At 44.9% G+C, this 27287-nt stretch overlaps 1 protein-coding gene across 19 annotated transcripts in view; it reads right to left on the bottom strand.

Moving 5' to 3' along the window:
- Positions 1-27287, bottom strand: part of LOC129384282 (uncharacterized) — a 667107-nt gene that overhangs the window by 184714 nt on the left and 455106 nt on the right. Inside the window, exon 1 of one of the 19 annotated variants that reach the window (XM_072290012.1) lies at positions 6619-7273. The exons of the other annotated variants lie outside the window; for them this stretch is intronic. The gene's annotated coding sequence lies outside the window, so the exon portion shown is untranslated. Of the gene's footprint in view, positions 1-6618; positions 7274-27287 lie in introns of those variants that run through there. 19 annotated transcript variants of the gene reach the window in all.

The following is a 27287-nucleotide window of genomic DNA, read 5'->3' as shown; positions in this document are numbered from 1 at the left end:
GCGGATGATTAATTTCCGGCTGGAATGACCTCATAGGATGCGCACGTTTCCGCCCTGACCCAGGCTTGGCGATGCCTTTAGCCTTCAAGGGTCGTGTTGTTGCTGTAAACATCCGCGACGAAAACATTTCCGTGCGTAAATCTGGGGCACCGATCGTTTCGCTTTGCCGGCCATTACCAGGCATTGAATTTGATATCTATGCTATTTAGCGCCTATTTATTGTCGTTAACTTCCTCCTAACTACAGAAGTTGCTGAATAAGACACTAAAATGTGGTCGCGTGACCATTCCGTGCTGGAATTTATCGTAAACGAGAGAATAGCCATGTTTCTACTCGAGCATCGTCTGCAAATCACGACGTGCACTTAATGGGGTCAAGCCACATAGGCGTCCACAAACAACTCGTGTGCCAAGAAAAAATACAACAAAGCAAGTGAAGACTTGAGCACCTCCGCGTTAAGCCTAGGTTATGGTGTGCAAGATTGTAGGTCATCCTTGTTGTATGTTGGCTTGGTTATCTCTTGTAATCCTGCGCGATGATAAGCTCCAGGTCAGAGGGTTATTGCCATCGACACTTTTATACATTCGGTTGCTTTGAGCGGCTACTGTGGATGATGACTCGGCGGGAAAGGGGTACAGCTTCGGATTAGTGCGGCCGTAGTCCTATGGAATGTGAGACCTTCAGACTTAATAAGGCTAAGTTGTTGGAAATGTGCCCTAAATGCACTGACCACATTGTTAGAACACAGAAGTAATAGGAAGAAATAATGGTTGAGAAAACAAACCTACTGCGGTCCCAAGGCTAGCATATTATGCTACTCTGTTGTTAATGTGCAGCTGTTGAAGTAAGCCAGCTGATCCAGCACGGTCGTACTACACATGGCACCGACGATGTAGTATTTCTTCTTTGCTTGTATCTTATTCGACCTGCTTTTGATTGTATAACCGACTAGCTTACTCAACTGAATGGAATACATTTTCTTTACTAATCTTTTACAGCAAGCGCTGCTCTCAGCCCTACCAGTCAAGTACGCTGACTGTGCTAAGTGCAGAAGCAATGAGCATGCTTTTAATTCTTGGCAATGATCTATAATTTAAAAAAGAACTGTTTGTATCCTAAGCCCAGATACCTAGGCAAAACACAGGGAAGGCGGGAGATGAAAATTCAAGATGATGAGCAAAACCAGAACAAGGTGGGAGCGGGAGCCAAGAGAAGCCCAGCTAGGTATCTATCTCGTTTTCACGGCTTCACTAACCATTCCATGATATAAACACCCGGAGGCTCAATATCTTTCTTTCCGGTCACATAACTGGAGCCCTATAACGTAAAACTATTCCGATATGTGTTTATTCCAATCTCCTGACGTCAAATTTGCGTGACCGCCGACGCAAGCATCGGGCGGTGATACGCAGGGTTGTTTAGAGCGAGCAATTAAATGCTTTCGTCGTTTATAGGAGGTCAGTTTTGTTTACTATAAAAGCGAATAGCATTGCCTACACTGAGCGGCTTGTCTTATCTGATTGGCTGATAAGAGGCGAGGAGCACGGGTCAAGTGGAGAGGGATTCGATGGGGCCGAGCCAGTGCACTAAAATTCGATAACCGGATGAAGAGGGTGGTGCCGCGTCTTCGATTGGTCCGCTTTCCTTTACTTAGGTTGGGGGTGGCTCGTCGAAAGTCGCGGCAGCATGCAGTGGAAGGTAAAGAATACCGCTGAAAAGGATCATCAGCAAATTAAAGTTGACTGAGCGAAGTCGTAAACGTGCCGAAAGTGCTCTAAAACGTTACACAGCCACGCAAGAAGTTTAATTATATGCAAATAAACCCATGACCTCCGGCAGGTGCGAGTAGCCAGCGCCTGAGCGATCGGCGGCAGCCATCGTTCATTCCTTTCGCAACGGGAGAGCCTGCGGCTATTCAGTGAGAAATTCAGTTTTGTTCGGCATATTAAAGCATATTTGACGCGTACAAGTCACTTTGACGCGGTGAGTTTTCATGGTTTTATGACGTTGCGTGTAAGGCACGTAAAGTGGGTGCAGCCCGAAAACTTTTGACCAATAGCCGAGGTCTAATGGCGAAAAGGCATTGATTCAGAAATAACTATTTTTCTTTTGTTCTTCACAGTCATGCTTAATCAGGGTGTTCACATCATATCAGATGGGGAGTTGCCGCGGTTTTCGTGATGTCGCGTGACAGACATGCGAAGGTGGGGGTGGTTAAAAAAAGTTGTTGGCCAACGGCGGAGGGATGATTGCAGAATCGGAATAGAACATTTTGGAATAGCTTCATGTTATAGCGCCCCCGCGCGCATTTCTCTGCCGCACCACGATCACTGACAGTCGGGTTTTCCACCCTGCTTAGTGGAGCGTTCAAACGAGCCGTCTCTGCTGGCATCGAGATCCTGGGCAGAGGGGCATTCGTCGACGCTCATCCCAACTCATGATCATCCCCCTTGCTATTACGGTTGGCCAACGTCGAAGCCACACGGCTGACTGCTCGTTCTGGCACGCCATATGTGGACAACTACACGAAGTAAAAAGAAATGATAACAGGCTACCGTAAATCCACGAAATTTCTACGGAGGATCAGTTCTGTATGTAGCTCTCGGCACAACAACAGCAAAAGCTGCCTTTAGTGACTGGCGACAAACGCTCCTCCGATGCCGAGAGGACGTCATGGTTCTCGTTTCCAGATGATCCCTAGGAATGACGAAAGCGGCGCCCGCTTCGGCCATGCGTGAAAGCGATCTGCCCGGGACGCAATAGCTCGGGCAACATAGTAGCACAGATATCCCAGCTCTTCACGGAAAGACAGCACATTGATAGTGTGTCCAGGTTCGGCGGAATGCCACATAAATAACGATTCGTGATGGTTTTGCGAAAGTACTTTTCACGGCACGCTAGCATGCATATTAGCGAGCCATCTATACGTATTCCTACAGCTCAAAGCTGCGTAACACTACCCGAGACAAGCCCCAATCTTATGTAATATTCTGTCTCCAGCCTTTCGCCATAAATCGCAGCTAAATGTTAATTCTCGGAGAGGCAACAGCGATTTCACTCATGAGGAATTGAGAAATAGAGCAGCTCTTATCTGAAAGATGTTCTATATATTTTTTTGTTAAAAATTCTCACGTACCTCTCAATTACTGCTAGGAGGGATAAATGCTATTTGCGGCCTTAATTATAAGCGTTGATTCATGTTTCAATAATTGTAATATTGTCCTTCGTATCAAATACTGTGGTACGATACCGCGGAAAATACAAAACGGATATCTTGAGAATATTTTTTCTTAGTGTATTTTTTTGTAAGAAATGTGCCCGTTTCATTTAAATAAGCAATAGGTTTCGACAGCCAGGAATTTAAACCTTCACACGCGAAAATATCTCCATCTTGAATTTGAATTACGCCTTCTTTTGCTTGATAAACCGATCAGGGGACTGTAGAGCGTAAGTATAATATATTACCCGACTCCAGCTACTGTGAAACGCTTCCAAGGAGGAAGTAGAGGGAAGGGTTTTCGTAACGTCCACTCTTAAGAACATAGGGGTGGGGGGTGGGGGGGGGGCATGCCGCTCATGAAAGTTTGTTTTAAGCCTCCTTGACGTGTTCTTTGAACACTGTTCGATGATATTCAGCCCGACACGATCTACTGCATCCGTTCTAAATAATCCCTAGTATCACTTTCAATGCATCGTCCTTGGAGCAAAACTGCCCACATTCTTTTAAACTATGACTGGGCGGACAGGAATCGTGACGATGATGAGGTTGTAATCACGACAACACAATAATGACGATGACGCATGATTCACCCCACTGCAAACAGCGTGCGAGGATTTAAACTACTGCTGTAGTTAAAAAAAAAAAAAAACAGTAGCATTAAAGCTGGAGTGCTAGCCTGGCACATAAAAGATCGCCGATTTCATCTCTGCTGTCAGTGCACATATGGTTTTTTTAAGTGCTCTTTGTTTTTTGTACATGCTGTATCTGCACACAAGGACGAAAAGTGCGCAAGCAATAACGGTCGTCTGTTCCTTTCTCCGAAGTGCTGTTTGTAGTACTGAAAGCTCATTCGAAGCAACACTGTTCCTGAAGCCGGGTTCCGATTAGGTTAAGGCTCACGCGAACTCTACTCAATGCCGTTGTTGGACTGCTAGCACTACTTCGAAATTCTTCAAGAATGCTTTGTTGTCATCCTGGTGCGAGACTAGACTATGGGATTTTACGAGCCAAAACAACGATCTAATTAGGAGGCACACCGTAGTGGGGGCTCCAGAAATTTGGACCACCCGGGCTTCTGTAACGTGCGCCGAAATGTAAGTACACAGGTGTTTCGGCATTCCGCGCGCATCGAAATGCGGCCAGCGGGGCGAGGATTCGATCTCGCGATATCGTGCTTAGCAGACCAACGCCACAGCCACTAAGCAACCCCGGCGGGTCATCCTGGTGCATTCCCAGTATTTAGAATCTCTGTAGGGAGAGAATGTGTTCATGGTTCCGCTCTTTTTCTATGCGCGAGATGATATAGATGAACGCCCCCGTTCACCACCACTGCAAACGAAGCCCTCAAACAGTGCTATCTTTCCAGACAACAGACGAGGGAGCTTGGTAAAAGGCTTGCATTGTTGCCGTCGTCAGGAACGAAGATTATGGAAGACAAGTAGCACTTATCTCTTTCATTTCACGTAGCAGCAAAACCTTGGCGTTCTAAGTCCACAATCCACTGTTATATTTGCGCCATGTTTGTTTGCACATTGAAGTGTACACGTTCTTGTTGCTATGCACCTTGGGGTAATAGCACCTTGTATGAACTGTGCCAATAAGGGCGAATTAGCAGGCAAAATAAATTGCTTGTTCGAGGTACTCAGAGCAAATTACTACATATTCGTAAAAATGCAGTCCCACTCGCATCCGCCACTTTCCAGTTCATTGCTTCCCTACGAAGTTCTCGCGATCTGTGTCACAATTTCTGTTTGTGCTAATTGGAACAAATTATCGCTGGAAAGTATGGTTTAATTAACGCCCTTTTGTTCGCGCGTGCTGGTGTAGGCATACGTATTGACATCAACGATACCTATCAGTCGACCTTTCTTTAGCTTAAGCAGGCCTATACGAAATTGTTTGTCTCTGATTGCCCACTTATCAGGTGCCAGCGTGGCTGCCTTTATTTAAGCGCAGGCCACTTTCATGGCAAATGACGGCGAGATGTTAGTCCATAAACCAAATTTGACCTAATTAACTTCTAACTTTTCACCACAGTGAACATGTTCCAATCGAAGAATTGAATGTGAGCACCGAGAAAGTCACACCCATTGGGCGGAAATGCTGCGCTTAGTGCGAGTTTCAAGAAATTTGTCTTTAGTCTTGTTGGCCGATGATGGGTCAGCCAACACATATCAGCTGTGTATAAAAATTCGTTGCCTCGTACAAAACTCGCTTGAGATGCATTGGTCTGTTGAAACGCAGCGACTAAGGTCAAAATAGCGTTTGCGGTCGGAAAATTTACGGAAAGCAATGCGTACAGTAGTCTTCAGTGGTTGCAAGTGTGACCTATCTCGTCGCTATTGCACTCCCGGAAGCGCATACATTCCGCAGAAACAGTGAGCGGGTACGCGATTCTAACCATCTCTGCTTATCAACGCGAACAATCACCCGAGTCGGTTGACGCATACGCGAGCCGTTTTCCGTTACATGAACGCTAATAAGAAATCCGCTTCCACCGGTATTCGGCGCAGAGCGCGGACTGACTTGGCTGTAAAATTACTTCCTTTGCAGTTTTTATATAGTTCACGCTCTCCCACCCATCTGCAGGAGCACTGAGGGGATTGGTAAAGTGGAGTTGAATATTTTCATCTTTAGTTTAGCCTTATGCTATAGACGTAACATCTTTGGTTATTCTAGGTTTGTTCGGCGTATTTTCTTTCTCTCTCTCTCCCTCTCTCAGTTTCAGCCAGGACGTGTGGTGCCCGTGCTGAATGTTATCATTTTCCATTTAGTTTCCTACTTTGCCGCTTTATGCACTTCTACATTTCTTTCCCTCCACCTTCATTCTTACTTTATTTAGTACTAAATAGTAACATAAGATTAGGAAATTTGCAGACACAGCCCGAGGTTGGCAGGAATATGACAACAGTAATTTAAGGTAACAGAGATAGGCATTTGCTCTGGATTGCAGCTATAGCAGGCTGGTCATGGTGAAGCCCCTCCGTAGTTCCAGGTCATGAAATAACTTCATATATCGCAGGGCAGTCCTGATGACTGAGACGTGCTGCTGAGCGCAATGTAATGTCGCGCGAGCGAATCTCGCCTGCGTGGGCCATCTTTTAGCAAGAGCGTTATAGTTCCTCGGTAAAGAATTACCGATAGGGGAAATAGACCGAATACCATACATTTAATCATCTCCCAAACACTTTCTGCGGAGGTTGTGCCCTTACCTATGCGACATTAGTCGAAGCACGTATACTCTGCTCAGCAGTGTCGCTGGCGACGTCCAACTCGCCACCTAGCAGGAAAGTGGTGACCCTTTCAAGTGCTACACTTAGCGTGTCGAGTAGCTGCAATGGGGTGAAAAATGACAGTGTCCGAGCTCATCAGTTCACGAGTACTACTGATATACATACCGTGCGTTAGCACACAGGTAACTTTCCCGTCATTGCTTTGCAGGCAACAAGTTCCAGCTTCTTTAAGTTTAAGTACTTTAGAATGCAGAAGCCCGTGTATGAGTTGTGGCTGTATATGTTTGCCTGCAACAAACATGAATGAAATTGTGGCGCTTCAGAAAGTTGTGACGGTCGGTTCACACGGGGCAGTGATGTATATTCATAGCGGGCCATTCGTAAGAGAGAACGTGAAGATGCCAGCGAGGTTAACTATAGGAAGATCCTCGCTGCTGAGAAGTATGTCAGTGTTTCACAAAAGCAAAGGCATCTGTAGGCGCGGAGTGCTACTGAACACCTTCTACAACTCTAAAAAGGTCAACACTTGTTGTGCCATCTAAAAAAATGAAAAGAAAAAAAAAACTACATTTTTAACGAACAGAAACCTTGTGAAAAGTTGTTGTTTAACATTCCCAAGGCTCAATATTTCTAACTTCAGACGCCATTTTGCTACTTCTTTTTAGAAAATGATGTGAATGGTAATATTATTCTTCATGTCTTGCTCTACAGTTGCGAAAAGCCGGGAAGATGTTGCAAGCAACCAATTCGAAATGTACTTTTATTCGACAGCAAGCGGACAGACGCCAGGATTTTCGCTTACTTGCCGAATACCTACTACAAGCCATGGCGTAGAAGCACTACAAAAAATTGCGTGTTTTTTTTTCGGTGAATTTGGCTGGGTGGGAAGAAATCCCATCAGATTGTATTGTTTTATTCAACAAGTTTGCATTTTGGAGTAGGTGTCGTAGAAGGAATCAAGTCGCAGGGAATAGCTGATTCCTAAAAGACCTCGCTGTGACAACAACCACGCGGACGATGGAACTGACTATTTGCTTTCGGCACACGAGAGTGACTGCTTCCAGAATGCAAAAATCTCTGTTTTGTAAAATAAAAGATTCTCAATACAGTAAAAAGGTTTCGTTAAAATCAGTGAAGAAAATGGTACGTCTTTGATGTTCAGCTGAAGAAAACACGGACTGAATTGAGGCCAATACAATGTTATACTTTTGTTCTTCAAAAACATCGACCTTGAAAAAAAAAAGAACAAAGTGGATGACTTCTTGATGATGGGACGTGGATGCATTAGGCTAATGTTATGCCCAAGAATTCGGTGTCACGAATTTTGTCGCGTGCACATATTTGCCTGTTGCTGCCAGAGGGTTAGAGTTGCGTGCACTTCAAGCATATTGCGCCTAAAAATAGAACATTCCTCGCCAGCTTTACGTTTACGAATGGGGGCGTTGGTGTGCGCTCCTTTTGATGGGCAGAATGCAGCACCTGAAATAAGAGTATCCATCAGATTTACTGCCCTTGCAAGAGAATATATATCGAAGCGTGTAATATACCCTTGGGGGTTTTCATTTAGAAAGTTTTCGTTCTAAACTGGAGTTAGCTTTTTGCCAACCCATTAGATAATTCTATGTTAAATATTGAAATTAGCTCACATCTGCTATTACGAACAGTTCTAAGATAAGTACTTCTTTGAACGTAGGGGCCTCGTTCTTATCAAGTATAACGAAGGAAAGAACAATAAGAAGCTCTGAGTAGGGCGTACCGTTCTCCGTTAGTACCAGGGCTTGCGAGGTCGTTCGCGCAATCTATGGGTACCAAGCAGAACGAAGAAAGCATGAACAACGGTGTGTTTTTGTTATACTGCTCAGTTCAATATTGTCGACATTAGCGAATTGTATCTGCATCGCACCGTCTTGAAACGTTAGAGCCATCTGCGGTACAGCTAAGCCTAGATTTAACGAATTCGATGGGATCTGAGACTTGTATTTTTTTTTAATACGATAGATCACCCGGGGGCATAGTTAGTAAAATAGACAATTGTTTAATTCAGAAATTTTCATAATATTTCGGGGAATAAAATTTTATTTCTAGGAGAGCAAAAAATGTTGTTGCAGAAACCATCGATTATGATCGTCAGAAGTGAAGAGAGTAAATGGAGGCACTAGGAATTATTTCCGAAGCTTACTGCCGGCGTCGATAACGTTAACTATTTGATGACGGAGGTAGAAATTATCGTCCATCTAGTTTGGCAGATGGCACGACAGCGTGATAATGTGGGGGCGGCGGCGTCGCAGCACGACGACGATAAAATGAAGACGATGCAGATGATGACGACACGGCAGTGATAGCAGCATGACCAAGATGCATGACCAATGGAATCAGACAACCTGACGACGACGGCGAAGACAAGGGCTGCACGCCTGCGCTTTCTTTTTCGATCATGCACGTCACGGAGGCTGGATACTCCCTCCGACCGTTCCTTTTAAAATTATGCAGATCTCAAGCAGCGTGGAAATTCGCCTGAGCGAAGCTGCGGTACGCCGGCAATACCAAATGGCAGCTCTCGTGTAAGAGTTGGGCAGTGAACTTCGATAGCGAACTCGCAACGAAGCCACATAGCGAGAGAGTACGTGAACTTGCACTGGCGCCTTATAGCGTTGGTGGAGTAACTCCGGCTTCCCACAGCCCCCAAAACGCGCGAAAGATGCAAAGAAAGCTGCTCGTTTCAAAGAAGAAGTACGCCACATTGCAACGGCAGTGAAGTTGAACCCACGTAATCGATATGCAGTCGCAGAGGCGGGACTGCCCTACCACTGCGGCGTAGAAGCGCATCGAGTGAGCACACAATTTTTAGTCATGGTAGATGCTCGGCGCTAGCTGGCCACCAAGCGGATGACTATTGAACACGGCACAACGTGCAAAGTTACTTTACTTACAAGCCGAAACAGTTCTTACGGCAATACGCCTAAACGAATCTCTAGGTTCAGGTAAACGTGCAGCTCGACGCATGCACCTGGTAAACCTGGACAGTTAGACGTAGGTAAACATAGGTAAAAATGCAGCTGTACCGACCAAGGTTCGTCATGATGCGAAAACTTTGAAATGAGGGGAACCATGTGTGGTTTGTTCAAAGTTCGACAAGAACTGAATAACGAGCGTTCTTCTTTTTCGCAGCCTTGTATACAGCTTCGCAATGTTCTATATGGCTATACAGTCACACTGCCGTACTGCGTACTTTTTGGTCAAACTTTCCATTTTATCAATTGTTACAATAGCACGTAAGTTTTGTTCACTATATTTGTGGCCGAACCTAAACGCTCCTTTTCTTTATCGCTTTCGCTCGTTAGCGTCTTTTTTCTTCTGTCTTTTGACAACCAAGTTTTGCCATACATTTTGGGCGCAAATGATCTCTAACAATAAATAAATTACCCTAAGTAATTTTGTTATGGTCGTATGCACGTATACCCGACTCCCTTGTACAACGCACGTGGAATTGAGAGTATGTACAATAAATAAATAAATAAATAAATAAATAAATAAATAAATAATAGGTAAGGAGAGAGACACACTCGGGTTTCCTCTGCTGGCAGCCCTTGCATCCACTGTGGCACTTAATACGAATAAAGCGAACCTGTCTGATTTCCAAACCAAATGACAAAATAAGTAAACCATGGCCAAGATGACCAAGAAACAAGAGCGTTAAGCGACATAAGTAAAAAAAAACGCGTAAGTACGAGAAAGCAAATATTGATGGACTGGCTTTTTTCTTTCAGAACATCACTCGCCAAAGTTCCGTCGTGTTCAGTCGATTATCGTGCAGTGTGAACAGCACGCTAAGAAAAAAATAAGTGTGAAACTTTTAAGCGGCGCTGATCGATAAGTACTGAAGCTATACAAGGGAGAAGACAGAAATCAATAGTGAACAGAATGACTTCTGTATTGAACTCAGTTTACCGATTCACTTGAATAGTACATCAATCTCGCATAAAACAAAACTTAAAAAAGAATGCTCCCACTTTGCATTTGATCTTCATGGCCGACGCAAAGGCATAAAATGGCGAGCAATCATGCCGCAATGTCTTTATTTTTTTATATGGTTCGAGTCTGAATCTCTCGAAACACGCAATTTACTTTGTTAGCTCATGTTCGTTGTCGTAGCGACTTCAATCAGCAGCATTGCGCCTGGGTTCCATATTCTCTACATCAGGAACGAGAAAATCTCTGCCAGCATATCTGTCGTACGTGCTTCGATGACTTGAATTTTTTTTTTCACTCGGACTTCCCAGCTACTATTTTCCATGTTTGAAAATGTACTGCCCAAGCACGGGTTAGTCGCACAGTGTGGGAACAACTCAAGCGTGTTACAGGGAATTTTGTCCTGGAAATTCACTCGCCAAAGGGGGCTGCTTAATGTTTAAACGCAATCACCCAGAACAACTCTAGAAGCTACATAACATATTGACCGCAAATAAAGACGGGAACAGCGGAAATAACACAAAAACAAGACGATATTTACCCACGGGCTGCCGTGAATGAACCAGTTTAACGTTACCGCCCGTGTTGTTTTTGTGTTCTCTTCGGCTGTCACCGTCTTTATTTGCGGTCAATATGATATGCAGTAAACACCAACTAGGCCAAACTGAATTTCTTCTGGAGTTCTAGAAGCTATCACTCATAAATTGAGGTATCGCGCTCAACATGTACAACGGCGACGCACAGGCGTCCCAGTGGTGACCTCCGGGCAAATTTTGGTCGTTCGGGGTTCTTTAACGTTCAATGAATTGTTGGCACACGACGGGTGTTTCCATTGTGCTCCATCTGGAATGCGAATGACGTGGGTGCAAATCTTCGTGCTTAGCAGTGGAACAGCATTGCCACCGAACTACCGCGATAGGTTATAGGGAAAAGCGTATTTTCCATTTCAGAAAACTTCGTCGTACACCTTGTTGGTTTCTGCATAGTTGGTATTCACAACGAAGTGGCCTGACCTTATATAAGAACCATACGAAGCCAGAGAAGTCATATGAAGAGACAGTGACGCGAAGGAGAGCACTGGTGAAGTTAACTGCGTTTTAAGCTGAAATCTAGAATTCACAAGGAAAAGTGGATAATGCAGTGGAAGGAGAGGACAGCTTTCCGCCCCTCTCTTAGACGAACCCGCGACCTTCGCGTCATGCGTTCGATACGCTACACCAATTGAGCGATGTCGACAGCTGTCACACCACACGGTTGTTTCTTTATTTTTGTGGGTATTTCTTTAAGTCTACTAAAACTGGACTGAGTACATCTTTGTGAGCTAGTTATCGTGATTTACTGCGCAGACAAATCGATTCCACCCAGGGCAACATGAACCGAGAGAGCACCCTGGTCTTGTTCATGTGTCCGCGTGATTTTTGCCCTTATTTTTGTTTTCCGTTGAATATATGTTTCTAGCAGAACGTCTCGGCGTATTGCGACAAATACTACAGTGTCAATGATGAAAATATAGAGAATGGTTGGGAAAAGAATGCTTGACTGCAGCACACAACGCTGACTGACTTTTATCACAGGAAGTACCCTATCGACTGCTAATAGTTGCCGAGACAATTTTAATTAAATATAAATGCGTTCCCTCGCACTCTTTAGTAACCTACTTACTTTTTCTAAAAGTCTTTCACGATTAGCGCTGTAAATGTTTGGTAAAATCTAAAAACAGCTTAATTTTAGTGTCTTTGTTTCGCGGTTCTTTAATATTATTCATTTTCAAGCAGACAAGCTCTTTTTATCCTAGCAGGTCTGGCAAAAAACCATTAGGGCACGCGACGAATATCTCCAGACCAGCTACTTCATCACGCCCAATGAAAATGACTCCAGGACGGAAAAAATACGGATAAGTTAGCAGAAGTTTGAGAAAAGCTAGCAAAAATAAGCACTTAGTGAGGAACGGCCAGCAGCGGAGAATTTCCACTGAGTTTGTATAAACGCGCAATTAAGCGCTAATGGAACGTATGCATTCTACTAGTAACTTAATCTTCTTTAAGTGACAAATATTACTTCAGTGTCGAATAACACGGATCCTAAATGCCGCTGTCAGAATCGTGGTGCAAATGGCGCCAAATAAAAGCTGTGTTTTGGTAGCACAAATTGACTACCTCGAACATGTAATTGTCAAAAAGTAGCTTATATATGTTATTCAACGATGCACTTTTAGACTTGCATATTTCCCAGTATTCTGATTTCTCCCTTCAATGAATACTAGCGTTCATAAACAATCTGTTAGACATGTCGGTAAGAAAAATTCATAATCTGAACGGTTAAGGAAATATCTGCTAAGCATGACCTCACAAGAAATCACAAAACATCCGGAATGAAACTTACTAGTATTGCAGCGTTCGTGATGCATATTGTATCGAAATTGGAGGGTTTAATTTCTTGCAGAAGCAAGAATGTAGTAACTTTGTAACCGCAACACGAAGAAAACAATGAAAAAGACTCGGTGAGAAAGGTTATCAATCTGATGACGTTCCATATTCATATTCTCATTTAAGCTGGCTTCGAAGATTTTGAATTATGGGGTTTTACGCGCCAAAACCACGATCTGATTTTGAGGCACGCCGTTGCGGGAGATTCCGGAAATTTGTACATACTGCACTTTAACGTGCTCCTAAATTTAAGTACACGGGTGTTTTCGCATGTCGCCCCCATCGAAATGAGGCTGCCGTGGGAGGGATTCGGTCCCGCAACCTCATGCTTAGTAGCTCAACACCATAGCCACTAAGCAACCACGGCGGGTCGGCCTCGAAGTTGACACGGCACAAAAACTACGTGAATTCGGGACAGTAACGTAAGTTGTAAACATCGCGGGAAGGTCAAACAAGCGTCTTCTTGCGCGATCCTACACTTTGATGCAACCACTGCACCATCACCCTAAAAAAAAAAGGAAAAGAATACCTCAAGAAAAGGGTCGTCATAAGACAAATGTTTTCTAATGGGCGCATACCTATAAACAAATTATCAAAAATCGTTTTGCTTGGCATCCAATGAACCAACGTGGATGTTTCAACAATTTCAATCTTATAAAGTGAAAGTTATACCTGAAAGTTAAAATGCAACAACTGTAGGCAACAAATGTTTTTTTTTCTAGTGGGTCATTTCTATTTGACTTATTTTTATGCAAGACGTGCATATATCATAATTTAGCATAAAAAAGGATGAATATTTGGTGAATAGGATTTCGTGAGTACGACTTTTCCAAATCCGTGAGAAAGATTGCAATCATTTGGTAGAATTTGTGAAATCATACATCATATCTGTTCGCTTCCCGATTAAAAAAAAAATGCAACTTATACAAATGCGACATTGGCTTTTCTTCAACGTGTATGGATTTTGTAAACTTCCGCTTCATGTTTTTTAAACTGACCAATTTTTCTGCATTTTTCTTAGTTCTTCAGACGTTGAACGGCAATACCGGCTGTTTAGACTCGGCCGAATTAAGGTTTCTCTAACAAATTCAAGAACATTAATTGAAATGGGGTGAACTCCATAATTCAATGAAAACTCGGAGCATTTCTTCGTTTCTGAATCACAGTATAACGCTTTACAACAAAGCGCACGGGACCTTCAACATGGTTCGCTACACAGGTTACTTCGATGTAAAGATCGCGCACCATGCCACCTGAAATAAAGCAATATTTCCTTCTTCCCACGTTGTGAAACAAAAACTGCAGGTGCGACGGACGCTACAGCATCTAGGCTGAAGGGCACGTACCTCGACAAAGTCTGGGAGCAGCGCAAGGCAGAAAGTGTTCAATGCCATTAATTCTACCCTTGTCAAATTTTCGGTTGCTTTGCAGGCTCTCAATGACTCCTGCATTCTCCAACCTTCGCCTCCTCCTCGTCCATAATGGCGCCCCAACTTCGTCGCAGGTCCTCAGTTCCGTCGAGACCATCGTTTTCAGCTGCGACTCGCAATACGCGGTGCCCGACCTGAACGGTGCCTGGAGCCTATGCAGCAGGATTGCAACGTTCTCGGCCAACGGTTCTCTCCTTGAGTGCGCCTAAAAAGCGCTACAGTGCGTCTTGAGAGGGCGCCACGCGCGTTTAGAGTGGTGGCTGCAGAGAGCCGTCGTGGCAAACCTACGTGCGTTCGTTGTAAAGCAGCAAATCAGCCGTCGGGCGCGCCTAAAGTTCTTTCTGTGTGCAGGCAAATTCGTTGTAGTGGTCTTCGCTGTAGACGCGTTCACAATACATACGAAAGGTAGGAAATTGCCCTGGACATACGGAATCCTTCTTTACGCAGGTCAAGCCATTGTAGAGGCCTTCCTTGCACAGGTGTTTGATTGTATTGTAGAAGCGAAATAGAAGAAATGGCTCGAGGGAAAGTTTTTTATTAAAGATAACTTGAAAGTTAAATTGGCTCGCAAAAACGGAAAGCTTTCGCCCGGGAGTGATTCTGTGCATAAATGATAAAGTAACACCGAATTCATTTTTCCACGTGCTGCATTATCTTTTTTTATCAAGACTGCTGCTCTGAATGCATATTGGGTCCGCTTCAGAGTGTTTGCGCCAATAGCGGTGGGGTTCTATTGTCTTCCCCTCTAAGAAGAGAAACAGCATTTACATATAAAAAAAAAAGCAGCTGTCTTGCTCGCCATCATAGCAAACAACCAGCCACCATTGGGCAGCCCGCTTGCTTATATGATGCGAAAATGGCGGTTTGGAGGCAATTTTACCGAAGCGCAACCGTTCGGGAAAGAAGAGCCGGCAGCAATCCGGTCGGTATTACCACTTGCAGAAAAACGCGCTATCTGCAAATCGCAGCACTGGATCTCACTTCGTAATAGCGGTAGGATATTGAATGTTCAAGTCAGAGGCACGCTTCCCCAAAGCCGAGCCTGTTGCTTTTCGCGCTATAGGACGAGGATAGCATTACTATGGCTCGCGAATGCTGATATACGCTGAATGTTTACGTACCACATTCTTCTTCCTCTTTTTCACAATTATTTTTGTACCGGAATTAAATGATCCGCGTCGTACACGTCTTTACCTTTTAATCCGCCAATAGAGTTTTCCAGAGAAAGCTCTGGTGATCCTAATGTTCAGATGCAACGGGAACGGTAGACAACACGGATTCGTCTGGTCTTCGTCCTTCCTGCTTCGGGTGCTGTTGTCGGGTTATTTGTTAGCCTCTAACTTTCTAAGTTTTTGAAGTGATCGCAATTTTGCAAACGCGACAAGCTAAGAAAGGTCCACACACATGCGTAATCAATGAATATATTGTTGCCTCTACAACATCATATTCTGTAAAAAGTGATTCGTTTGCAAAATTGCAAAGCAGTTGATGCAAATACACGTACTTAGCGGTCAGCGTTCTCATGTAGCTGATACCCTTACGTGAGTTGGTCCACCGCTTCTGTTGTGTCAGCACCCGTATCGCATGCGATCTTGTAGTGATTAGTGATGATGATGATGATGATGATGATGATGATGATGATGATGATGATGATGATGATGATGTACGAGTAGGGACGTCTGCGCCGCCTATTTTTGTCGTTGGGTGCGGTAGCGTGGAATAGTGGCTAGCCAACAGAGTCGCAGGCCAAGCCATCATCGTCCATCATCGTCGTTTGGTTAGTGCCAAACTTTGTTTATTTGCCTCCGTGAGTACCTCATACACACTAGGGGCGTTTGGCCATGGAGATTCAAGCTCACGCGTTACCCAGCTTTTTTCTTACCTTTCTGCCACCGCGAGCGATCCCTACTAGTGCCACTAGTGACACCCAAATTTCACAACCGTATAGTAAGTGCCGTTTAGTTGTGAAGCCGTGCTGGCAACAACAAAGCGGGCGTGAGCTAATGTGGAATTATAAAACACTTGGTATAAGATATCGCGTGCCGAGAGGCATACCACTGGTAATGAACAAGCTTTTGTAATTTTCCTTTGCTTGCGCAACATTGCTAACTGTCGAAGACAAGGGAAAACCAGAATCTGGTATGTGTTAGTATTTGGTTGGTTTGCTCATTGAAGCCGGCCTGCGCTTATCTTTATTTCCGTGATGAACCTTTTCCACAATTGTGTGTCTCATTCGTGTTACCAAGGGACAAGCCATCAACATAATGTATCATTGCCACATATCGTACGTTACCTTCTTAAAGTGAACCCTGCTTTGCATCCTGCCTCATATGGGGCCCGATTCATGGCACATTCATATGGCTATCACAGCTGGATCGGTGTGCCGAGGGACTTATTCTTGTATACACACAGTCTGTTCCGCCTTATATTAGCCAAGCTGTTCAAGAACTAGTACAATACGCCATTACGAGACGTACGGTGTTCGGTCACAAGTTCTGTGTCACCACCAAGATAATTTTCTGCACCGTTTCCCTCGCAAATTTAATATTACCGCGAAAGCAATTACGTGGACTCTACAGGCGAATTTCCGGCGTTGCCGTGATGTTCTGTGCACCCACACAAACACTTATCTATACATATATCAAATTGTCCTACTGCCGATTCGAAAAAAGAAGCCTCTAGCATTGTTGAAGAAGCCAATAGTACTTGGATCCATCACAAAGTTGGTGCTGATTGCAGCTCTAAGAAAGCGGCTACGATATTACTGCGAAGTACTTGCTTAATATTTACAGCATTAGTGGTGCTGTAACAGCTTAGGTGGTGCTATCTTGTCAAAGTGACTGGACGTGGCCGTAAACATAAAGAAATGTTTGAAACCATGTCTGTGTTTATATCTTTGTAATTAATCTGTAATTAATCTTGTAAAAATTAAATTCCCCTTATTATTTTCTTCAGCAGTTGGTCTTGCATATATAACGTCTTATTCGTCTATGCCAACGGCACTGTTTCTACATTGCAATGGCTGTCTTTCTTTCCTGAGAATTCAGTTTCAAAATGGCTCTGAAATGTACTAGTCCCTCTGAATTAAGCACGATTGTTGCGCATCAGCGCCTATCGACTCTGAGTTTCCTGCATATGAACATACAGTCAGCCCGTTCTAAAGAAGACGAATTGTGGAATTTTCTAGATGAATTTAAATTTAAATTTTCTGTCATTATGTTGACTGAAACTTGGTACTGCAATGAAACCGATATTGTGCATATTGATGGGTATAATGTGGCCTATATAAATAGAGAAACTAGAGGCGGTGGTGTTTGCATATATGTGGAAACAAGTATTGGCTATCAGTATATTGATGAATGGTCTCGATGCTGTGAAGACATTGAAATTCTGTGTTTAAAATTCGAAAACTCTCTATTTACTGTTGTGTATAGACCTCCTCACGGCAACATCAACAAGTTTCTTCAATATTTAGATGAATTCTTTTGGTTTGTTAATGAAAATAATTATACATTAGTACTCGGAGGTGACCTCAACATTGACATGATCACAAAGACTAGCAAACAAACTGACCTGTCAAATCTACTTCTTTCGCATGGCCTTTCAAATGTTATAACTACCCCAACTCGCATTACAGCTGCTACAGCCACCTTGATAAATCTATTTATAACAAATTCTGCTAACCTACTACACCATGGTCCGATAAGTATCGCTATCAGTGATCATTTACCAATTTGCCTAATTACTACGGTTGAAATTAAACAGAGGCACCCGGTGAAATCAGACATTTATTTCCAAGACATTAATTCACAATCTCTTTCTTGCTTTCGTGACGAAATAAGCTCGTTGAGCTGGGATGACATACTCTCCTCTTCATCACCTGATAGCGCCTATGACCGCTTCATTAAGATCGTGTGCACAGTATACCAAAAACACTTTCCTTACAGGCACGTAAAAAACCTAAACACGCTCGCAAGCCATGGATCTCCTCTAAGCTAATCAAAATGATAAATGAAAAGAATAGGCTGTACCATGCGTTTTTGAATAGCCGTGACCCAGATGATTTGAAGCGGTTTAAGAAATATCGAAATAACCTGACTAAGCTGCAAAAACAAGCTAAATGCGACTATTACTACTCCATGTTCGATGGCATCGTTGATTCAAAACAGACTTGGAATAAGCTGAATTCTGTTATATCATCAAGGCGACCCGCCAGTACTATTAAAGAGCTCAAGGTTGGTAATGAGGTTCTTAAAGATGAAGCACTCGCCAATAAATTTAATGATTACTTTGCCTCTCAAGTTGAAAGCACTTATGATCAAGATGCCTTGATGTATTTGCCCAGTCCCCTTACACATTCTTTGTATATGGATGAGACTGATGACACTGAGGTTTTAAATGTGTTCAAAAATTTTAGGCGATATAAAAGTGAGGATGTGCACAGATTAAAAATACAACCAATTCTTTTTGTTATTGACCTGCTCACCCCTTGCCTCACTCACATTTACAACATCTCCCTAGCCTCTGGCATTTTTCCTCAACAGATGAAAATCGCAAGGGTAGCTGTGGTTTACAAAGGCGGAGAAAGGGAAAACTTAAGTAACTATAGACCAATCTCAATTCTTCCACTGTTTTCAAAAGGTTTAGAAAAAATTATTCTCCTTAGGATGACTGCCTTTTTTAACAAGTATTCTGTTTTAACACCATGTCAATATGGCTTCAGGTCAGGCTGCTCGACTGAAACTGCTCTTCTTAAACAAAAGGAACTAATTTTGAAAAATATAGAGGCGAGGAAACTAACATTGGGAGTATTCCTAGATTTCTCAAAAGCTTTTGACAGAATTAACCATGGAACACTATTAGAAAAATTGAATTGTTATGGTACACGCGGAATAGTTTTAGATTTAATTAGAAGTTATATAACCAATAGAAAGCAATGCGTATCAATAAATAGAAAATTATCTTCGTTTAAACTTATTACGCAAAGCGTGCCTCAAGGAAGCATATTGGGACCACTTCTATTTATCATTTACATAAATGACATTGTTAATATTGATGTTTCGATTACCTATATTATTTACGCAGATGATACTAGTTTATTCTTCTCAGGAACTAAGGAGGATCAACCCATCAATTTTGCAAATGAAATACTTCACAAGATATATAACTGGTCTGTAAAAAATTCTCTCCAGTTAAACTGATCCAAGACAAAAGCGGTCCTCTTTAGAGCGAAGTCCACGCCTTGTGATCTAACCCAATGCCTCACACTCAATGACACAAAAATAGAACTTTCCGCTACAGCAAAAACATTGGGTGTTATTTTCCATGAATTGATGCTATGGCACCACCACACCGATTACTTACGAAATAAACTTAGTAAAGCGTTAGGTGTGTTGCGCAGATGCCAGAGGCTACTACCAATACCACAGAAACTTATGGTTTATAACGCACTATTTGCTTCTCACCTGCGCTATTGTAACCTGGTCTGGTCAAGAGAGAGAGAGAGAGAGAAGGGAAGACAGAAAGGCAGGGAGGTTAACTAGACTGAGTCCAGTTTGCTACCCTACACGTGGGGAGGGGAATGGGGAGTGAAAGAGGGAGAGAGAGAACTTAGGTATAGGATGTCTACAGTCTGGCACTCAAGTCTGTTTCCCTCAGGTAGCGAAAAAGCGCTCGAACTGCTTTCTGGGCCATTGAACTATGAGGCCAGGCCCCCAAGATCTTCGCTTCCGTAAATGGCCTGTCATCCAGTCTATTTAAGGCACACTGGAGAGTCTCGCGTTGATTATCGAAGCGAGAACAGTGGCACAGAAGGTGACTGATGGTCTCTTCACACTTGCACTTCGCGCACATTGGTGAATCCGCCATTCCAATACGATAGCTGTAGGAGTTGGTGAATGCTACTCCTACCCACAGCCGACACAGCAGTGTTGCGTCACGTCGTGGAAGGTTCGCTGGTAATGTAAGTTTCAGTGATGGGTCGAGGCTGTGTAAACGACACTTAGAGTTCTGAGGTGTATGCCAGCAACCTAACGTGATTGTACGAGCGAGATTGCGAAGCTCTCTTGCAGCGTCGACTCTGGATAAAGGTATAAGTAGTGTCGGTGAGCCAGCCTGGGCACGTCGGGCAGCGTCATCGGCGAGGTGATTACCAACGATGCCACAATGTCCCGGCAGCCACTGAAATATGATATTATGTCCTCTTTCAGAAGCGCAATGGCAGGTTTCGTGGATTTGTGACACCAGCTGTTCATAATTGCCACGTCGCAAACTTCTCAAGCTCTGGAGGGCTGCTTTCGAGTCACAAAATATTGCCCATTTGTTGGGCGGTTCTTTTTCAATGTATTCGACAGCAGCGCGAAGAGCGGCCAGTTCAGAGCCTGTAGATGTCGTTACGTGTGATGTCGTAAACTTGATGACGACCGATTGAGATGGTAGAACAACGGCGCCCGTAGAATTTTCCGAGACGGAACCATCCGTGTAAACATGAATTCGGTTAGAGTATGAACAATGCAGAAGTTCCAGTGTGATCTGCTTGAGAGCCGCGGTGGTCAGGCTAGCTTTCTTCACTATTCCTGGAACAGCAAGGTACACAGGAGGCTTCTTCAAGCACCACATAGGGGATGGTGTTCTTGTTGCGGGTGAGTGCCTCAAAGACAAAGAGTGCCGGTTAGCCGCAATTGATCTGGAGAACGCTGCCCTGGGTCTTTTCTCAGGCAATCGAGCGAGATGGTGGTCAGGGACTCGGGATATATGGCGAACATGCACCCGGAGCGCGTCGATATCTATATAGGTCCTTATTGGGTGGTCTCTCGCGGTGGCAATTGTTGCCACGGTTGAAGCATTTCGAGGTAGCCCCAGACATGTTCGAAGGGCTTGGCCTTGAATGCTCTGTAGGACATGGATGTTAGTTTTGTTAGCATTGGACAGCACTGGTGTGCTGTATCGCAAGTATCCCAAGAAGAGCGTCCTGTATAGTTGAAGCATAGATGCCACGGATGTGCCCCACGTTTTACCGGCGAGAAACCTTAGTATGTGGGAGATAGAAGTAAGCCTCTTCTTCAAATATGTGATGTGGGGGCTCCATGAAAGGTCTCTGTCTATAATAACGCCTAGGAATCGGTGAGTTTTTGCGTAGGAAATTGGTTGGTGGTCAATAGAAATGGGGTACCAGGTCATGGGCTTGTGGGTAAAGGCGACTAAGGCGCACTTCTCGGTCGAAATGCTGAGGCCTTGCGCACGCAGGTACGATGATGTTAGGGTCACTGCTTTTTGGAGCCGTGCACGCACCTGGAGACGTGTAACTGCCGAGGCCCATATGCATATGTCGTCAGCATATATAGAAAGGTTTACTGTATGTGGTAGAACGTCGGCAAGGCCAAGGATTGCAAGGTTGAACAAAGTGGGGCTAAGAACCCCACCCTGAGGGACGCCACGGTAAGTGTAATGGTCAGCAGTTCGGCCATCTGCACTGTGCACAAAGAAGGATCTTTTGAATAGATAGCTCCGAATCCACCGAAACATGCGTCCACCTATTCCATTATTTTCCAGGGCATCAAGGATGGCTTCATGCGTTACATTATCATAGGCGCTTTTCACGTCGAGGAATAGTGCAACCGATATACGCTTGTGGTGTTTTTCCTGTTGTACAGACGAGACTAGGTCGATGACGTTGTCAATAGAGGAACGGCCTCTTCTAAAACCAGCCATGGCATCGGGGTATACGTTGTGGCGCTCAAGATACCATTCTAGGCGGGTGAGAATCATTCTTTCCATGACCTTCCCAACACAGCTGGACAGCGCAATGGGTCGGTAGGACGCTAGGTCAAGTGGCGACTTTCCAGGCTTCAGGAGTGGTATCAAGCGGCTGGACTTCCACCGCTCAGGAACGACGCCATCATTCCATGACTGGTTATAACATTCCAGCAGTCTACTTCGGCCATCTTCACCTAGGTGGCATAAAGCAGCGTAGGTGATGCCATCTGGTCCTGGCGACGATGAGCGCCTGCATGAGGCCAGAGCAGCGTCCAATTCCTCAAGTGAGAAGGACACATTCAATTCTGGGAAGCGTGTCGCAGGAACTTCACCCAGAATTTCACTATTGATGGTGACCACACTGCTCGCAATCTTCACACAGAAATCTTCGGCTATATCGACCTGTGAGCGGCCTTGATGGAGGGCTAGGGCTGAGAATGGGTGTCGTTGCTGTGGAGACGAGCCAAGGCCGCGCACCGTCCTCCATATGATAGACAGAGGCTTGCGGGGGTCAAGTGATTCGCAGAACGTCTTCCACCGTTGTTCCTCCAACCTGTCCATACGACGTTGGATTTTCTTCTGTATACGTCGAGCGACTCTAAGGTCATTAATTGACTTCGTGCGCCTGTATCGCCTCTCGGCTCTTCTGCGAATCGTTCGAAGTCGCTCAAGTTCCATGTCAAAATCCGTACGTTTTTTCGCAGATGTAAATGTGTACTTAGACGATTCCAGTACACTTGTAATAAGGTTTTCAATGGTGCCGGTAAATCCTTCTTTGCATGCCTCTTCCACCTTTGTCTTATACGTTGACCACCTTATATATGCTTGTCGGGAAGTACAAGAGGAGAAGCTTCCAAATCCATTGATAATTAGGTAGGTGGGAATATGGTCACTACCATGAGTCTCGATGTCAGAGAACCATCGAACATTTTGACCAAGTTGCCGTGACACCAAGGTCAAGTCTAGGCAACTGCTATAGTTCGCACCACGCAAGTACGTCGGACTGCCATCGTTCATAATGCAAAGTTCATGGTCGGAAGCAAATTCCACAAGTTTCCGGCCCCTGGAATCTATTCTGGAGCTTCCCCAAGCCAAGTGATGAGCATTAAAATCTCCTGTGATAATCCAGGGTCCAGTAGTTGCCGTCAGGATGTCTCGCAATCGGTCGCCGTCGAACCGACTATATGGGGATATGTAGGCGCCGATAAGGGTGAAGGCCACTTTATTCTTTGTAATGCGGAGACACACGTATTGGTTTCCATCATGAGGCTGCACTGAGTGGGGGATGTAAGTAAGTTCTGTACGGATGTAAACAATTACTTTGCTGGGTTGCCCGCACGTTGACGCCATAAAGGCTTCGTATCCAGAGAGTCTTAGCGCTTTCGACACGTTCGGTTCACATATTACCACTACAGGAAATCGGTTCGTGAAAACGTATTGGCGGAAACATGAAATCCGTGATTTAAGTCCTCTGGCATTCCACTGGAAAATTGTCGCGCTACGCACTTCATCACGGAGTGAAGGCAGTGGAAGAGCCATTGTGCTTATGCAAGATTTGCAAGCACTGGGCTCAGGGCATCCAACACTTGAACTGCGCTTCGAGCTGTTGGCGTATTCGAGTTGCCCACAAGCGTGCGAATCGCATTTATCAAAGACTTGAGCATTGTTACAATTTGGCGGTCATGCTCTGTCAGCTCATCTGGGTGAGGGGTGGAGCATTGTGGTGCCTTTCCTTGTTGGGGTTTTTCCACAGGGCTTATCCTTGGCAGTGGGGGCCATTCCTCATTCACGGCAGTCTTTTCAGATGCTCCGTTATCTATACACGGTTTGGAAACATTCTGCACTGAGGTTGGAGCAGATTCAACAGCAAGAGGCTGTGCGGCACGCGTATTCTTTGTGCGGAGAGCAGAATTCCTTGATGAGCGTCTGCGACGAGAACGACGTCGCCTGACGTCAGCAGCTGCTTCACGATGGGTCGACCGGTCCCTAACCATTTTCTTCAAGATGGAGAGTTCTCGCCTAACTCTAGGACAATCCTTTGATGAGGCATCGTGGGGCCCTTGACAGTTCGGACACTTATAAGTTTTTGCCTGGCAGTTGCCTGCAGAGTGTTGTGCTGCACAGCGGGAACATATAGCAGACTTTCCACAGACGGCGCTCACGTGGCCGAATTTCTGACAGTTTCTGCACTGAAGCGGCTTGGGAACAAAGGGCCGGACAGCATGTCGAAAATGACCTACCTTCACATGCGATGGAAGGCAGTCACCTTTAAAGACAATTTTCACGCATCTGGAAGTTCCGAGACGGGCCACCTGTAGTATGTGGGTCCCATGATTGGCAGGCTTTATCAAAAGTGGTAAATCCTCGCCTGAAATGGCCGCATCAATGTCATATATGACGCCTGTAGTAGTCTATTTTCCCATCGGGATGATGGTACGGACGTTCATGCCACCGAGAACAGTGACAGCTCGCAGAGAATCTAACGCCGACGCTTGGGCGACGTCTACCGCGACAATATTCTTCCGAGGGTTGACTCGTACGTCCTCAATGCCATTTGGCAACAGTCTCTCGAGTTCAACCGATGCAACTTGCCTGTTGAGGAACCTCATGTTGTCGGTGGGTAGCACAGGTAAGAAAAGGATGGTGTACTTTGGCGAACTTTGAGGAGTCCTCATAGTAGATGTATCCACAGAGGCCCCAAGCATCCGCCGCTTTGCTTTCTTACTCAGGACAGTCACGTAGTCGTCGTCGGAGCTGTCGTCGCTCTCGGTCGAGTCTATCAGGGTAGCCTCGCTGTCGCTCGAGATGCTGTTCCGCTTCCTTGAGGCTGCCGACGCGGGCGCCGCTACATCAGGTCGCAGTGCGGGTGGCTCCACTTCCATTCCCGTCGGGCAGGGAACAGTGTTCCCCGGAAGAAAGCGAGAATTACCACAAAATACTGGTGACGGAGAACCTGGTCTGGTCAAATAGTACTAAGAAGTCATTAGGTAAATTAGTTTCAGTTCAAAAGAATGCCTTACGTGCTATTTCAGACTTACCTTACAATGGACATACGCGTGACATATTCCGGAAGTTCAAGATTTTACGTGTAGACCGCCTTTATGAGTATCAACTTATGTGTTCTTTTAAACGTGACATGAATAAGGGTACTAATCATATCATAAACATCGCGAACTTGCAGCGGAATCCTTCTTTTCGCCTAAATCGATACACTGAACACTGGGAAGTCCCGCGCCCTCGGACTAACTATGGCCTTCGAGCACTCTCCTACTGTCTTCCCTCTACACTTAACAAATATAGTCTAAATGATGCAAACATACGCCATATATCCAAGAGCACATTACTGCAAAAATTTCTGTGAATAATTAACTCTTTGGTTTGTCGGTTGAAAAGTATTTCTTTGCTATTTCTAAGTTGTCATTTCTGCTTTTCATGCATACATGTATGCGTATATGCATGTATATATATATATATATATATATATATATATATATATATATATATATATATATATATAAATATATATATGTATAAATGTGTGTCTATATATGCGTCTGTGAATATGTATATATTGACCTTGCCACAAGAATGTACTGCGAATATCTTGCCATGTTGCTGCCTGTTGTTCATGGGGAGGTAGGACTAGTCAAGCTGCCGTTATGCAGCTTTTATCCGGCCATCCCTACCGCTTTGTATATATCAGTGTACTTATGTGGTAAATAAACTTCTTCTTCTTCTTCTTAATAATATTACAGCAAAAGAAACCCTGTAGACGAGGGCGGAGGATGAAATAGGAAGGTGACATTAGGAAATTCACAGTCATATCATGCGGTTGGCTGGCTTAAAGCAGTTAACTGAGAAAGGTGGTCGTTCTCAAGTGCACCTAAAGCAGGCTGGGGATGGTGAAGCGCCTTAATTGCCCTGGCCCGACCAAAAGCACAATTATCATTGGGTAGCCCTAACCACTGTGATGTCCTTCTGATAACAATCTCACGCAGGCGATTCTTGGCGGCGTCTACCTTACTCAGAAAAGAGCAGTAAAGTCGAGAGAGAGAGAGAGAGAGTAAACTTTAATGAACACCAGCAGTTCTGTCGGCTGGGCCTAGGCCTCCCACGATGGGACGTCGAGGTCTTGCCTCTTCGCCGCTTCGTAGGCCTGCTGGGTCGCCCAGAGTTGGTCGTCGAGATGGGAGCTGCGCAGGGCGGCGTGCCATCTCGACGAGAGGGTCACGGGATTAAGCTCTTGGTATTGATCTTTGCACTCCCATAGCATGTGGGGGAGTGTTGCCGATTCAGTTTTACAGACCTTGCACGTCTGGCTCGGGTAGATGTCGGGGTATATAGTGTGATAGCGTGTGAGGGAGGGGTATGTATTCGTCTGTAGCAGGCGAAGGGTGGTTGCCTGTGCCCTGTTTAACTTGCGGTGAGGGGTGGGGAAGGTTCTTCTTGCGAGGTAAAATGACTTTACAAGGTCGTTGTATCTTGTAAGGCGGTCGCGCCCTGCGGGTGCACCTGCACCGTCTCCGGCACGGTTGACTAGTCCTCGTGCTACGGAGTGTGTAACCTCGTTGAGGTTGGTGAGGTGCGGGTGGACAACGCCGGCGTGTGCTGGGATCCAGACGAGGGTGATTTGATTTTCAGACGAATGCGGGGCTTGTCGTAAGATACGGAGTGATTGATGAGAAATACGACCTTTGATGTAGTTGTTGACTGCTGCGCGAGAATCGCTCAGTATGGTGTGACAGGATGGGTCAAGAGTGGCCAGGGCAATGGCCACTTCCTCGGCCGTCTCGGCATTTTTTGTAATGATGCTGGCAGCATGTCGGAGCAAGCCGCCTGCTGTGGTAACCGCCGCAAAGCGCCGTCCATCTTGGTACTCAGCTGCGTCGACGAAGGTGACACCCGCTGTGTTGGCGTAAGCTTTGATGAGGGAAGTAGCTCGTGCCTTCCTGCGTTCTTTGTTGTAGTCTGGGTGCATGTTTTTCGGAATAGGGTCGGCGTGTATCCATTGCTGAATTTCGCGTGGTATTGGGTGTTTGTCTCCATGTTGACGGTGGTAGGTGATATTAAGCTTGTTTAGAATGCTGCGGCCCGTTTCCGTGAGAGTAAGCCGCTCTAGTTGAGATCGACGTTGGGCCTCGATTAACTCGTCTAGCGTGTTGTGGATACCTAATTGTAGTAGAAGATCCGTGCTGGTGTGGTTGGGTAGTCCTAAGGCCTGCTTATAGGCTCCTCTAATGATGATGTCCAGTTT

This window comes from Dermacentor andersoni, chromosome 8, assembly GCF_023375885.2.
Source record: "Dermacentor andersoni chromosome 8, qqDerAnde1_hic_scaffold, whole genome shotgun sequence".
In the NCBI taxonomy this organism is placed as follows: Eukaryota; Metazoa; Arthropoda; class Arachnida; order Ixodida; family Ixodidae; genus Dermacentor; species Dermacentor andersoni.
The sequence above is the reverse complement of the archived record's forward strand: the minus strand, read 5'-3'. Positions and strand labels throughout refer to the sequence as shown.